Consider the following 12,406-nt stretch of genomic DNA (forward strand, 5'->3'; position numbering starts at 1 on the left):
CGACATATGAAACCACAAATGTATACACCCAAAATACGTTGTTAAAGACGGTAGTGTGGCCAAAAATAGAGAACCTGAAGATAATTTTATCATCCACACTACAAATCAGTAATCGATGCACACTTTCGAAGCAAGTCTGCAATGGCCTGAGAAGAAATCCTCGACGCACACCACGACATGCCCACAACACACAGCCATGTTTCGCTTGCGCAACACACAAAATTGCCCTCTCTTGCATGCAATCTCGGTCTTGACTTGCCACAAACTCAATTCCACACTAGGACTACAGACCCGAAACACAACCACGCATGCACGACTATGGCAGTGCAAAAAACAAACAGGCTGAGATAGCGCCATTCTGGAAAATCTAGCAAATCCCAAGATGCTGCATGCGTCTCAATCACCACTCGCCAAAAGAAACAAGGGCCATAGAGCATAAGACGACAAGCTTCCTTTGTAAACAATATGATGAGAAGGAAATCATTTCCTAAAAATAGCATCAGTTTGCTACTCGCGCTACCGCACAGATCAGAGAGTTGCTCGCAGACTGTCAGAGATTTGTGTTCAACCACATAGATCTTATTAAGTAATTACTATGCCTGTTCACCTACGAGAAGGCCGTTGGAGACGGGGCTACTTGACAACAGTTCGAATGCTAAAAAAATAGTCAAAGTGGAGATTGCAGATAATAATAGAGTTGTCCACTTGGCTAAATAATGACGAGTAGGCTGATAATAGCCTCGTCCCATGCTTCTGTATGCTAATCTTGGCTAATAATGACGAGCATGCCAATAATAGGCTCGTCGCATGCGCTACGTATGCTTATGTTATTGGTCTGCATGGAGGTCGTTGCAACCTGGTTCTACTCGCTACTTTCTCAATATGGCCTGCTGCAGAGTGACTACGATCATGAGTCTTGCATTCGGGCTTCCATAAGCCTCGCACTAAGCTGCTACACAGGCATATGTCTTAAGCAGTCGCACCCAACCAGCTTTCCTAGACTCAGCGATTCTTTTTCTTGTTGAAGTGATTATAGCCACTTAAGTGCCGACGTTACTGGTCGCATACATATAGCGCCACAGCCGCTCTCTCTTTTGTAGCAAAGCAACATAGCACTACAATCCTTTCCATGCACGATCAGGAGTACGATCGCCTGCACCCTAGCCTCCTAGAAGCACGCGACCTCTTGCAAACGAAAAGCCTTGCAGCTCCAGGCAGCTGCGAGCACATGCTAGCTAGGAGTGATTACTTGCTACTTCTCAATCATCTCTTCTGCAAGAGTCTACATAAGTCTCTTCTGCCTGTAGCTACACAAGCAGACACTAAATAGGCAACCTTCAACAACATATACGAAGTTGAGCTTTGTGAATCCCACACAATTTCAACTATAATATTCAAAAAATAATTTGTATAAGCAAAGACTTATCTTGCTGAGATCAAGCATCTCCTCTTCATGGTCGTTGTATACGCCAAAACCTCAATTGTGGTTATCTTTGAAACTCTTTTATAGTCATACTCTCCGCAGTGCTCTGATACCATGTTGAGCCGGAGGGAGAGAGAGCAACTAGACGAAGAGAGACAAAGGAGAAGATAGAGAGAACTCCATAACTGCAAACCCCAAAGTGTGTCTACTGATCACACGAGAAGCGTTTATATAGAGGGGACCAGGGTGCTATATGTAGAGATACTATATATAGCTCAACAATACGTTTGCTAGTCTCCACCCAACCATGCTATCTTATAGCCTCCCCCTAGTGTACACACTGTTTGGATGTGCCGGTGGCCTTGCCCATAGGACCCATGTCCTTACAACAACAACGATGTGTAAGTGTCTCGGTGTTTTATTTAAGTTCGTGATAGCTTGTCGTCAGGTGTTGTTATCAATTTAGCCATAAATCCCACATGCTGTAAGAGGGCGATAGGGTGGAGAGGACTCCCCTGGCCTTAAGACAGTGATTGGGGTGGCTTGTCTTGTGATGTGTTGAGGTGTAATTTACTCAAGCTATGTTCACTACAAGAGGTTGTGTGCTCTTGTGATGCTGTTAGCGACGGAAATACACTGGGTTTTTATAACCCCCGGCATCGCTAAAACCGTCGCTATGAGCGTCTCTATGAGAGCGTCGCTATATGCGTCGCTATGAGCGTCGCTATATAGCGACGCTCATAGCGACGCATATAGCGACGTTTACACAGAAGACTATAGCGACGCTCATAGCAACGCTACAGAGCCATAAATAGCGACGGTTATAGCGACGCCCGAGAGAATTTTTTTTTGGTGGCAGGGCATTGAATGCCCTGCCACCCATCAACCATATTGTACTTGATTCACTTTTTAAAAAAAGTGCAAAGGTAGATAATAGACCCAAAATAGTCACCCACAAGACGCATTGTTTGCAAAATTGACAATTGTACACATCATAGGCAAAATGAATTGATTGCCAAATGTTATAATGACAATTGTACAACATCATAGGCATAAAGAATTGATTGGCAAAAGGAACTGCGGTGACAAATGTAATAATATACATGGTTCAAAAAGACGTATAAAATCCGTCTCATGATACATAAGCTATGAGAAACCCTAAACTAATGCTATCTAGCTACGGCTAAACTGACGTCGTCTAGTCAGACGTCTCATCGCGTCCAAGCGGCGTATCTATCGGATTCTGCAAAAAAAGACAATAAGACAGCTTTCAGTAAGTATAAACATATAACGACATTTATAAAACAATACAAAAAATAAAAAAGAGTAAACCCTAATACTAACCATGCCGCCGCGAGAACTGAGAATGTCCATCAGGGCGTTTAAGCCCTTCCTGCCTGCGTACTCGCGCTCGTACGGTGTGGGATCACGTCCTGTCATCGACCACTGTCAAAACATACAAAGATTTCATTATGTTAGAACTAAAAAACTCATAAACCCTAAACTATCGAACATGCATAAAGAGCAATGTGAAAACACTTACAAAATCGGCCTCAAATGATGCCCATCCACCGCTCCCCAAGTGGTGCGAGCTCCCTGCCTCTACTCGCGCTCTGGCTGCATCCTTTTGTTGCTTCCACTTGTCGGGATTCTCGCGCGCTGCTTTCTTCGCATTCTTCCAATCTTCTTTGGCCAGCCAATCTGGCCTGTTCCACCCATTCTTGATTGCTTTTTGCACTTCGGAACGCTTGTGTTTGCAGTATTCGCGCATTCGAATCTTCATCAGGTCTTCATTGAAGCGCTGATCCCGTGTTGGAACGGGAAACTCATCATGAAGTATGCTGATGACTCTGTTTTTTAAATCACTTGGTACTTCACTCCATTTGTTTAGTATGTAGTGTCTAAACAGCTGAGAGCAAAGACCATGCATGCGCGAGATCATCTTCTTGCCGTCATCATCCATGATGATGCCGCCGCTGATGTCGACGTAGTAAGGCAAGCCCTCTGGGCGGTGACGCGTGAACCTAGGTGTCCCGGCAGGGGTCTCTAGCGGCGTGTCGATGGGGGTACGGACGTCAGGTGTCTCCACCGGCGTCTGGGCCCCGAAGCGAGGAGTATCGAGTGGGGTGGCTCCTGGCGGAGTAGGTAGAGGTGTGTAGCTTCTAGGAACAGTCAGCCGTGCAAAACCTGGCGTAGATGGCGATGCTGTGGCTTGTGTGGGGGCGGGCAAAGAAGGGGAGGGTAAAGAGCCTCGTCGAACACGAGGCGGTGTGGAGGCATCGGTGGTGGAATCCCCACAACAACCGCCACCGCCACCACTAGAGCGCCGGTGTCTAGACGAGTGTGAAGCTCGTCTCGTCGCCGTTGAAGCTTTGGAGCGCGCCAAATGCTCCGAAAGAGAGGGAGATGCGGATGGAGTAGGAACGCACGATAATGCGCCAGAGCGATGACGCTCCACGTACCACTGTCTCTGCTGCGGTGACAAAGAAGAAAGAAACTCCTCATTATCCATACCTGCATTAAACACACGAATATTTAAACTTAACATTGAATGAATAGAGTAGACAATGACGGAAAGACCATTAAATACAATGACGTAATTACTCATATAAATACAATGACGCAATGAATTGAGTGATAGAAGAGGCAAGTCGAAAACTCAGAATTTTCAATCAAAAGATGTGAGCGCGAGTAGAAAAGAGCGTTATACACCATGGAAGGTACTTAGAGAGCCAGAGCTTTTACAACACGGAGAAAAATTGTTCAAATACAATATTTGTGGCTTTAAGAGATCTCTCTCTCATCCTCGCATAACTCAGCATAACTTCCTATATCTATATAGAGCTCTCCGTTTAAACACATATCCTCTGTTTCATTTTGTAGCTCCTCTGCATGGACCCCATATAGAGTAGTAGCATCTTGATTCTCGTCTGGCACCACCGCAGCGGCTTTTGATTGAGCATCTTCTCTGATCTCCTCCATTGATGTTGTTGTGATTGGCACATTGTAGCCTTCATACGTCCTTGCACTACGAGGGGCTACCTCTATGACGTACCACCAGTTTGATGTAGACTTTGTAGGATGAAATATTACCTGCCAGAGCCACATAACTTACATGAGAGCTTTCAAGCACATAACTTGTAAAAGGGGGATGTTAACTATTTACATACTTACTTGTTCACAATGCTCGGGTAGTACGAAAGTGTCTCTTAGGTCAGTCCATTTCTTAGTAGAATCCACCTCAAGAAAACCAGACTCTCCTCTACGCACAGTAGCGTTGTGACCCTCCATGATTATCTTGAACCATTGCACGTCGAACAAGTCGACAAAAAATCCTCTGTAATCGATCCTCAAAATCTCTTGTAGCGTGCCGAAGTAAGTGAGTTCCACCACCACAGGATCTGCATCAGAGGAACGTCGTCGACTAGACTATTCAAATTTTGCCATGATTCCACAATCTTGAGTAAAACGCTTTTTGTCGATTCGTTCCACCCTAAAATGTCGACCTTTACACCATGCTGCTGTGTATGACTTATACTACAACGAACAAAGATTATGAGTGGCCGTTCAAACGTTTATAAATAAAGTCACTTGCTAGTCATACATTGCAAACTTACCTTGGTCGCGCAACCCCGAGAGTACTCCCACTCTTCTTCAGTCACGTCGTCACCGCATTGTTGTGCGCTTTTCAATTGGTTGTGCAACCATCTTAAGCTCATGAAGGTTGGTAGGCTCTCCAGAACCGCTGGATAGTGCATCGGTGGTCGTCTTCCCCGTCTCCACTCGATTCATGCCCTTTGTCGCTCTTGCTTTGCATCCTCATATTGTGAAATCCACTTTTGCATCACTGGATTGTGAAGCATGCAAAATCGGCTGATTTTAGCCTCTAGATCTTCCGTCATCTTCTTCTCAACACCGAGATTGCACATGACAATCCCAGATATGCGCTCATCATCTATGGTTCGCCATAGCGTGTCCCGGGATTTATCAAATCCGTCTAGCCACTCTCCAATGTACACTAGGGACTCTGATAGCAACCAACCTTCTGCCATGCTACCCTCCGGACGTGCCTTTTGACGCACATATCCCTTAAGCGTTTTCATGAAACGCTCTAAGAAGAACATCCATCTGGAATGAACTGTGCCAGCTATTTCCACCTCATCAACTATGTGAACAAGAAGATGCACCTGAATGGTTAGCATCGTAGTAGGAAAATGTTTCTCAAACATGCACACAAGCTCCGCAGCATTTAGTTTGGCGAATGGTATGGAGTGTACGTTGATCTCCTTTTGTGAGATCCATTGCACCAGCTTTGCAAGTTTGTAGATTGTGTTACGGATGTCGAGAGACAAACATCCCTCAATGGCAACCGGTAAAATAAACTGTAAAGTATGTGCAGCAATGATATTAAAGTCCACATTTTATGCAATGATATTAAAGTCCACTATGAACGTACCTGACACATTTTATGCCAATCGTGTGACTTCAAACCGGTAAGCTTTCCTTCTTTAGTAAAACACGTTCGGAGCGAGTGCATTACGCCAGTGGGGGTCCGCAAAGATCGAATGGTCTCTTTTACTTTGCGTTCTTGGGATCCTGTGAAAATCCATGGTGCTTTAGGGAGTTTTATCGATCCATCAGACGCTGTTTGCGGCCAATATTGCTCCATACGATCCACATTTCTAAGGTCAACTCTGGCTCCCAAAGTATCTTTCTTGCCGGTCAAATGGTCCCATAGTAGATTACCCACATTCTTGAATATGTGCATTGGATCGAGCAAGTGATTGATCATGATTCGGGGTCAGTATGGTAACTCGTACCATAGAGATAGTCTCTTCATCCCTGGAGGCAATCCGTCATCGCACATCTCCTTCTGCTCTAACCATGCTTGTGCAGACATCCTTGGTGGCTCTCTTCCCAAAAAGCCATCGCGTAACACATGATTCTCTAGAAGATATGCTTGATGACCTTCGTAGATTTGCTTCTTCAGTGAGGGTGCCCTACGTGCATTCAGTCTAGGTCCACATGTGACACATGCTCTGTATCCGCTTGTTTGAATCCCTGCATGTATACACATGATAATAGATCAACTATGGGAAAAAACAATATTTACAGTGTCTGAGTGAGGAGTGTCAATAGATCACCTGCGCATTCTGTTAGCCCGGAATAGTCATGCATGGTCCACATTAGAATGCCTCTTATCAAAGCATTCCATCGTCCTGTGTGTCGGCTCATATCCACCACCTCTATGCCAATGCACAATTGTTGTAGCTCTTCCAATAGTGGACGAAGATACACATCCATATTCCCCACTTTATATCGCCCTACACAATCAAGCTTAGCCATAGGTGCCCCTTCTTCGTAGTCAACCACGGGGGAATGTTGTAGTTGACGATGACAACGGGCCATACACTGTAAGATGTTGATCTTTGACCAAATGGATTTACGCCATCCATAGCCAGGCCTAAGCGCAAATTTCGAGCTTCCCTGGCAAAATCCGACCATGTTCCATCTATATGTTTCCACGCTACGCAATCTGCAGGAATTCGTAGCACACCATCCGAAGATTTATTCTCCTCATGCCATGATGCTAGGGCGGCCATGGACTTACATTCGAAGAAATGCTTGATGCGAGGAAGCAGAGGGAAATGTCGCAAAACCTTTTGTGGAATTTTTGTCCCGTGGAGATCTACTCGATATCTTTCGGAATCACATTTCGGACACTTCTCCATGTCTATGTATTCCCCTCTGAAAAGAATGCAGTCATTAGGACAAGCGTGGATAGAATTGTAATCCATCCCCAAGTTTCGCAAAATCTTTCTTGCTTCATCTCGGGAATCTGGCATCACATTGTCAGCTGGTAGTATGTGCTCTTTCAGCAATCTACACAACATAAAAATATGATACAGTCGTGTAAAAATCTATCAGATCATTATACATTTAGAGTTCTATTAAAGTAAACTAATTGTAATAGATCACCTGAAAAGCGTTGTGACGCTAGTGTCACTCCATCCAAACTTTGCCTGCATGTTGAGAAGAACCAGGAGTGCTTTCAATCTAGACATACGTGCTCCATTATACAATGGCGTATCGGCTTCACTTTTCATATCATCATAGATAAGCCTTTCTGAATCCATGATCGTCTTGATCATTTCATCAATCTCGGGCTCAAACATTGCCTCGTTGGGAATGTGCTCTGCATGATCATCCCCCGAGCTGTCAGAGGCTACATCTTGTGGCCTCACATATGCTGCTTGACCAAAGCGCCTGCGAACACGTCTATTGGGTTGCAAGATTGCTGCTTGTTGGCCAGCGTCAGAGTCCGACGGGTTATAATCGGCAACAACTCGATCTATAATAGATGGATCAAACTCGCCAAATTCTTGAACGTGCTGCAAAGAAACACATCTTGTCCGTCGCACAGCATGCTTGCATTGATTACAAGGACATAAGACCCTCGTTGAGAGATAGGTGTTTCGGTTGGACGGTCCCACATCCTCGTCGCTACTCATAATGAGGATAAAAAACTTATAACCTGGACAACAAATTTAATATTCTATTGGCATTCTTCGTCTTATCTCTCTCTCTCTCTCTCTCTCTCTCTCTCTGTTTACCTCACATTCTCTAGTCATGTCCAATCCCCGCACACCTCGGTCTAGAGGTGCACGGAGATTAGAACCACCGGGTTATAATCTCGTCTTTATTGGTCAATACCTATATTTGTGGGTACAAGAAATCTACACACCCACGTCTACATGATACTGCATGTAGTGGACAAAACCCCTTTGCCTCTTCTCTAGCTGTAGCACTTCACTTCATCTTAACATCTTTTCACAGTAGATCTTTTCACTATTCGTCTAACTCTAAACCCTAAACCGTAAGTAATTCTTGCGTGGACTCGATCTAACCTAAATAAGTGTAAATCTAACTAAAAATAAAGCTAAATCTAATTTAACGTAAGTCTAATGACTAGAGGTTGTCTAAATGGTCATTGTGTCGGGGATGTAGTGACTCTTGCCGCCCTGAAGATCCACCTTCTTCCCTATCTTCTGAAGACATTTCACCAGTACTTTTGGATCGACGGAGCCCACCATGAGTGAAGGCATCAATACCCTATATTCCATTGAGGGCTTTCTTCACCCGCTTCATGCAGGCATCGCAGTCTATGGAGACCTAAATCTAATCTAATATAACGTAAATCTAAATCTAGCTTAAATAAACGTAAATCTAGTTAAAAATAAACCTAAATCTAATTTAATGTAAGTCTACATATAACCTAATCTTTAACGTCTTTTAAGATAGTTTCCTGCGACGTTATAACTCTCTTCTTCTTGTGTGTGTGCGCGTGTGTGGATGTGTGTGCCAATAAAAAGAGATAAATGGTATAACCTTTCTATCACCCATGCCAAGTATGATAGATTGATTATGCCATTTCCCTCTTGAATAATAGGTCTTGAGTTCAACTCCTCGTCGGCTAGATCTTTAGGTCTTTTAATTTTAATTAGTTTCCTACGACGTTAAATTAGTTTCTCTCTCTTTCTCTCTCAATGTGTGTGCGTTTTTTTGGATCGTATGCATGTTTTCTCTCTCTTTTCCTCTCTCAATGTGTGCGTTTTTTGTTTATGCATGTTCTCTCTCTCTTTTCCTCTCTCAATGCGTGCGTTTTTTGTTTATGCATGCTCTCTCTCTCTTTTTCTCTCTCAATGTGTGTGTGCATTCTTTGTTTATGTATGTGTGTGTGTGTTTTTGTTTTTGTTTGTACTCTCTCTCTCTCTCTCTCTCTCTCTCTCTCTCTCTCAAAAACACTATGTGTGTGTGTGTATGTGTGTATGTGAGAGAGAGAGAGAGGGAGAGAGAAAGAGGGGAAGGGAACATGAGAATGAGGAGAGAGAAGGAGCATACCTGGCTCTCCTTCCTCTCCTCGTGTGTGTGTGTGTGTGTGTGTGTGTGTGGAGAAGAAAAAGAGAGAGAGAGAGAGAGAGAGAGAGAGAGAGAGTGAGGGAGAGCGTTACCTGCTCCTTGCTTGAGGGCGCCGAAAAACTCAGATCTGAGATCTGAGTTTTTGGGCGCGCTCGATTATTTTTTTACCCCAGCCGGCGTCGCTATGAGCGTCGTAAATTTACAAAGAAATTTGCGACGCTCATATCGACGCTTATAGTGACACTCATAGCGACGCCGGGAATTTTTTTTTTGAGCGTCGCTGTGTGAGCGTCGCTAATATGAAGAGCCTCTTGTAGGTAAATTTCATATTTTGTGCATAGACGCCTGGGGAGGGGTATCTCTCACCTGGTATCAGAGCCAATGATTAAGGTTACGGGGATAGCCTAAAGCCTAATACTAGTCGAGTTAGTTATGCATCATGCACACATTCATGCATGCTATTTGAGAAAAGATTTTGTATTCGGGTGAAAGCATGTTAATCTGTCGCGCTTTCTGTGCTAGTTAGCAGTTTCAAGTTAGCACATCTTCAAAAAGTTGGGCGTCCGGTAAATTTTTCACAAATAATATCAAAATTAGTCGGAGGTTGTACATTTGGATTCCTTGTTTCAAGTGCTTTCTATTGATATATCATATGTCATAGATCTTGGAGATGTAGCTCAAGTTATTGTACTAGTTAGCATATGTCAAAATTGTGCTATTTAGCATTGTCCGGGACATGAAAAAGCATGACAGGTTAGCTCAGAATATGGCTAGGCCTAGAAGATATGTTTTACTCCTTGGATGTGTTTCCAAATGTTAAGAATTGCCAAAGTCGCTAAGAAGTGTGAAGCTCTTGTAGCTATCATAGGAAAGGAGAAGTTGGAAGATAACTACAGACCACGTTGTCGCGTGGGAGGTCTGAGAGAATAGCGTGCTATGAGAGTTAAAAGAATATTTAGAGAATTAGCTCCAAGACACCCATAATATTGTAATGAAATCATAAAAACCAAATTTTGATGAATACAAGAAGCGTAGACTCAATTTTGGTTCACACATGTACTATGTTTTCTCTCTCTCATTGTCTTGTTTAGATGGATCTTATTAATTGTCTAGATGAACTACCAAGTGACTTTGCACAAAGAGTCTATTTGAGCTATGCGGTTGGATTCAGTCTCCATTGGGGAATTGAAGTGGTTCAAGTTTTAAAGGGGATTAGAGATTACCTTGTATCCAACACTTACGTAGCATGGGAGTTATATGTTGAAGCTCATCTTGAACATCAAACACAAGTGCCTGATAGATTTATGACCAAGCCACAGCTTTGGGTGAAGGAAAATATCCAAGAAGGCGATGTAAAGTGCAAGTACATGTTATTTACCTTAACTTATGCTCTCTTTTGGACATTCCAAGTCGTAAAATCATATTTAGTACTAACGCCCTTATGTTAAACCAAAGATAAGACTTTTTTGAGAAGGTAATAATTAGAGTGTGGAAGAAGTCAAATGGCAACAATCAATTCTACTATGTACCCCAAGATTGGTTTAATAGAGTCTGTGGACATATTCTCAAATACAACCCTCTCAATGTTACCATTACTTTTGATGGCTACGAGAAACCAAGGTGCATTGGTGACTTTGCCCAAGCACAACCAATAGCTGTAAACTTGAGTAGATACTTCTACGGAAATGATGTAAAAAAATGACATGCTCATGTAAACTGCTTTATTGGATTGTTACCCAAGGATGTATCACGGGGGGAAGGATGGTACAAAAAGAAAGACGTGACTTTTAGTGCACAAGTGGAAGTGCTAAACTTTGATACCCGAGATGTGAAAAAGTATAGGGATAGAACCTCAGTTGCAGGAACCAAACCTTGGTTCATTGGACCCTTTCGTATTTATGTTTCTTCCTAGAAACACTATGTATCTTTCTTGCCTTTTGTGGTTATAAAAATTTAATTTTGATACAACACATATTGTTTTGAAGGTATAATAATTGAGTTTGAATCTTTGTTTTATCATTCTAACTAACTTGAGTGATGGGGTGTGTGTGTGTAGATAACTGAAATCTTTGAATGACATCCTACCTCGAGGGATATGGGTGGATATACTCTCTCGTCGTATGGTGGACAAGCATTTCCAAACTGGAGTAGAAGTACAAAGACTTGTCACAACCATGCATAACAGGGAAGATAATAAAAGGTTAATGTCTACGGATTTCACTGTACCAAATACCTTTCGAGCTTGGTATTGATAGCCGTTTTTTGGCTTTCCATAATTGCCATAGTAAGCTACCTCACCCTATCAAATCACTCAAACATTCAGGTTATCCCTACCATTTCACTGTACATAGGCGTGTGTGAGTTAGGGGACTTTTCCCATATCTTCTTAAAAACCCTCAATTAGCTAGTCAATGGGTTAGTTGAGCCAAAAAAAATAAAAAAAATAAAAAATATAAGTATAATATGGCCCATTTGTGTGTAAATATTTCATTGTATATAGGGCCTAAATAAAAGGATTTTTCATAATTATTTTGATATTTATTTAAATATTTCTACCTATGGTGTGTTATTTATGCTATGTACATTGACTCACCATTACCATATTGTTCCTTACTATTTTGCATACTCTTTATTCCATATAAAAATAATTTCATGCAAGCTTCTCTTATTTTTGGTGTAACTCCATTCCAATAAAAATCCAAAAAAACTAGTTCTATTTATGTGTATTTTTTTTCACTATTGTGATTGTTTTCCTTCCTACATCTATTCTATATTACTCTCATAAATTAGAACACCAAAAATATGTATTTTTTTTGTGGTAGACTTATAATGAGAGAGATTTATTTTGACCCCTTTATACTTTTTCCACCTATATTATTTATATTTGACATGTACATATTTTTTTAGACCCCTCAATATTTGATTTTCTTAGTTGTACTATTCATTTATATCATGATCTCAACAATATCTTCAATTATAGACCTACCAAATAAAGTCAAGGGTATGTGGCATGTATGCATGCACCATGGGGAGCTCACTCTTAGAGGTATTCAAAAGAATCAT

The sequence above is a fragment of the Adiantum capillus-veneris genome, chromosome 17, assembly GCF_014529385.1.
Source record: "Adiantum capillus-veneris isolate H3 chromosome 17, ASM1452938v2, whole genome shotgun sequence".
In the NCBI taxonomy this organism is placed as follows: Eukaryota; Viridiplantae; Streptophyta; class Polypodiopsida; order Polypodiales; family Pteridaceae; genus Adiantum; species Adiantum capillus-veneris.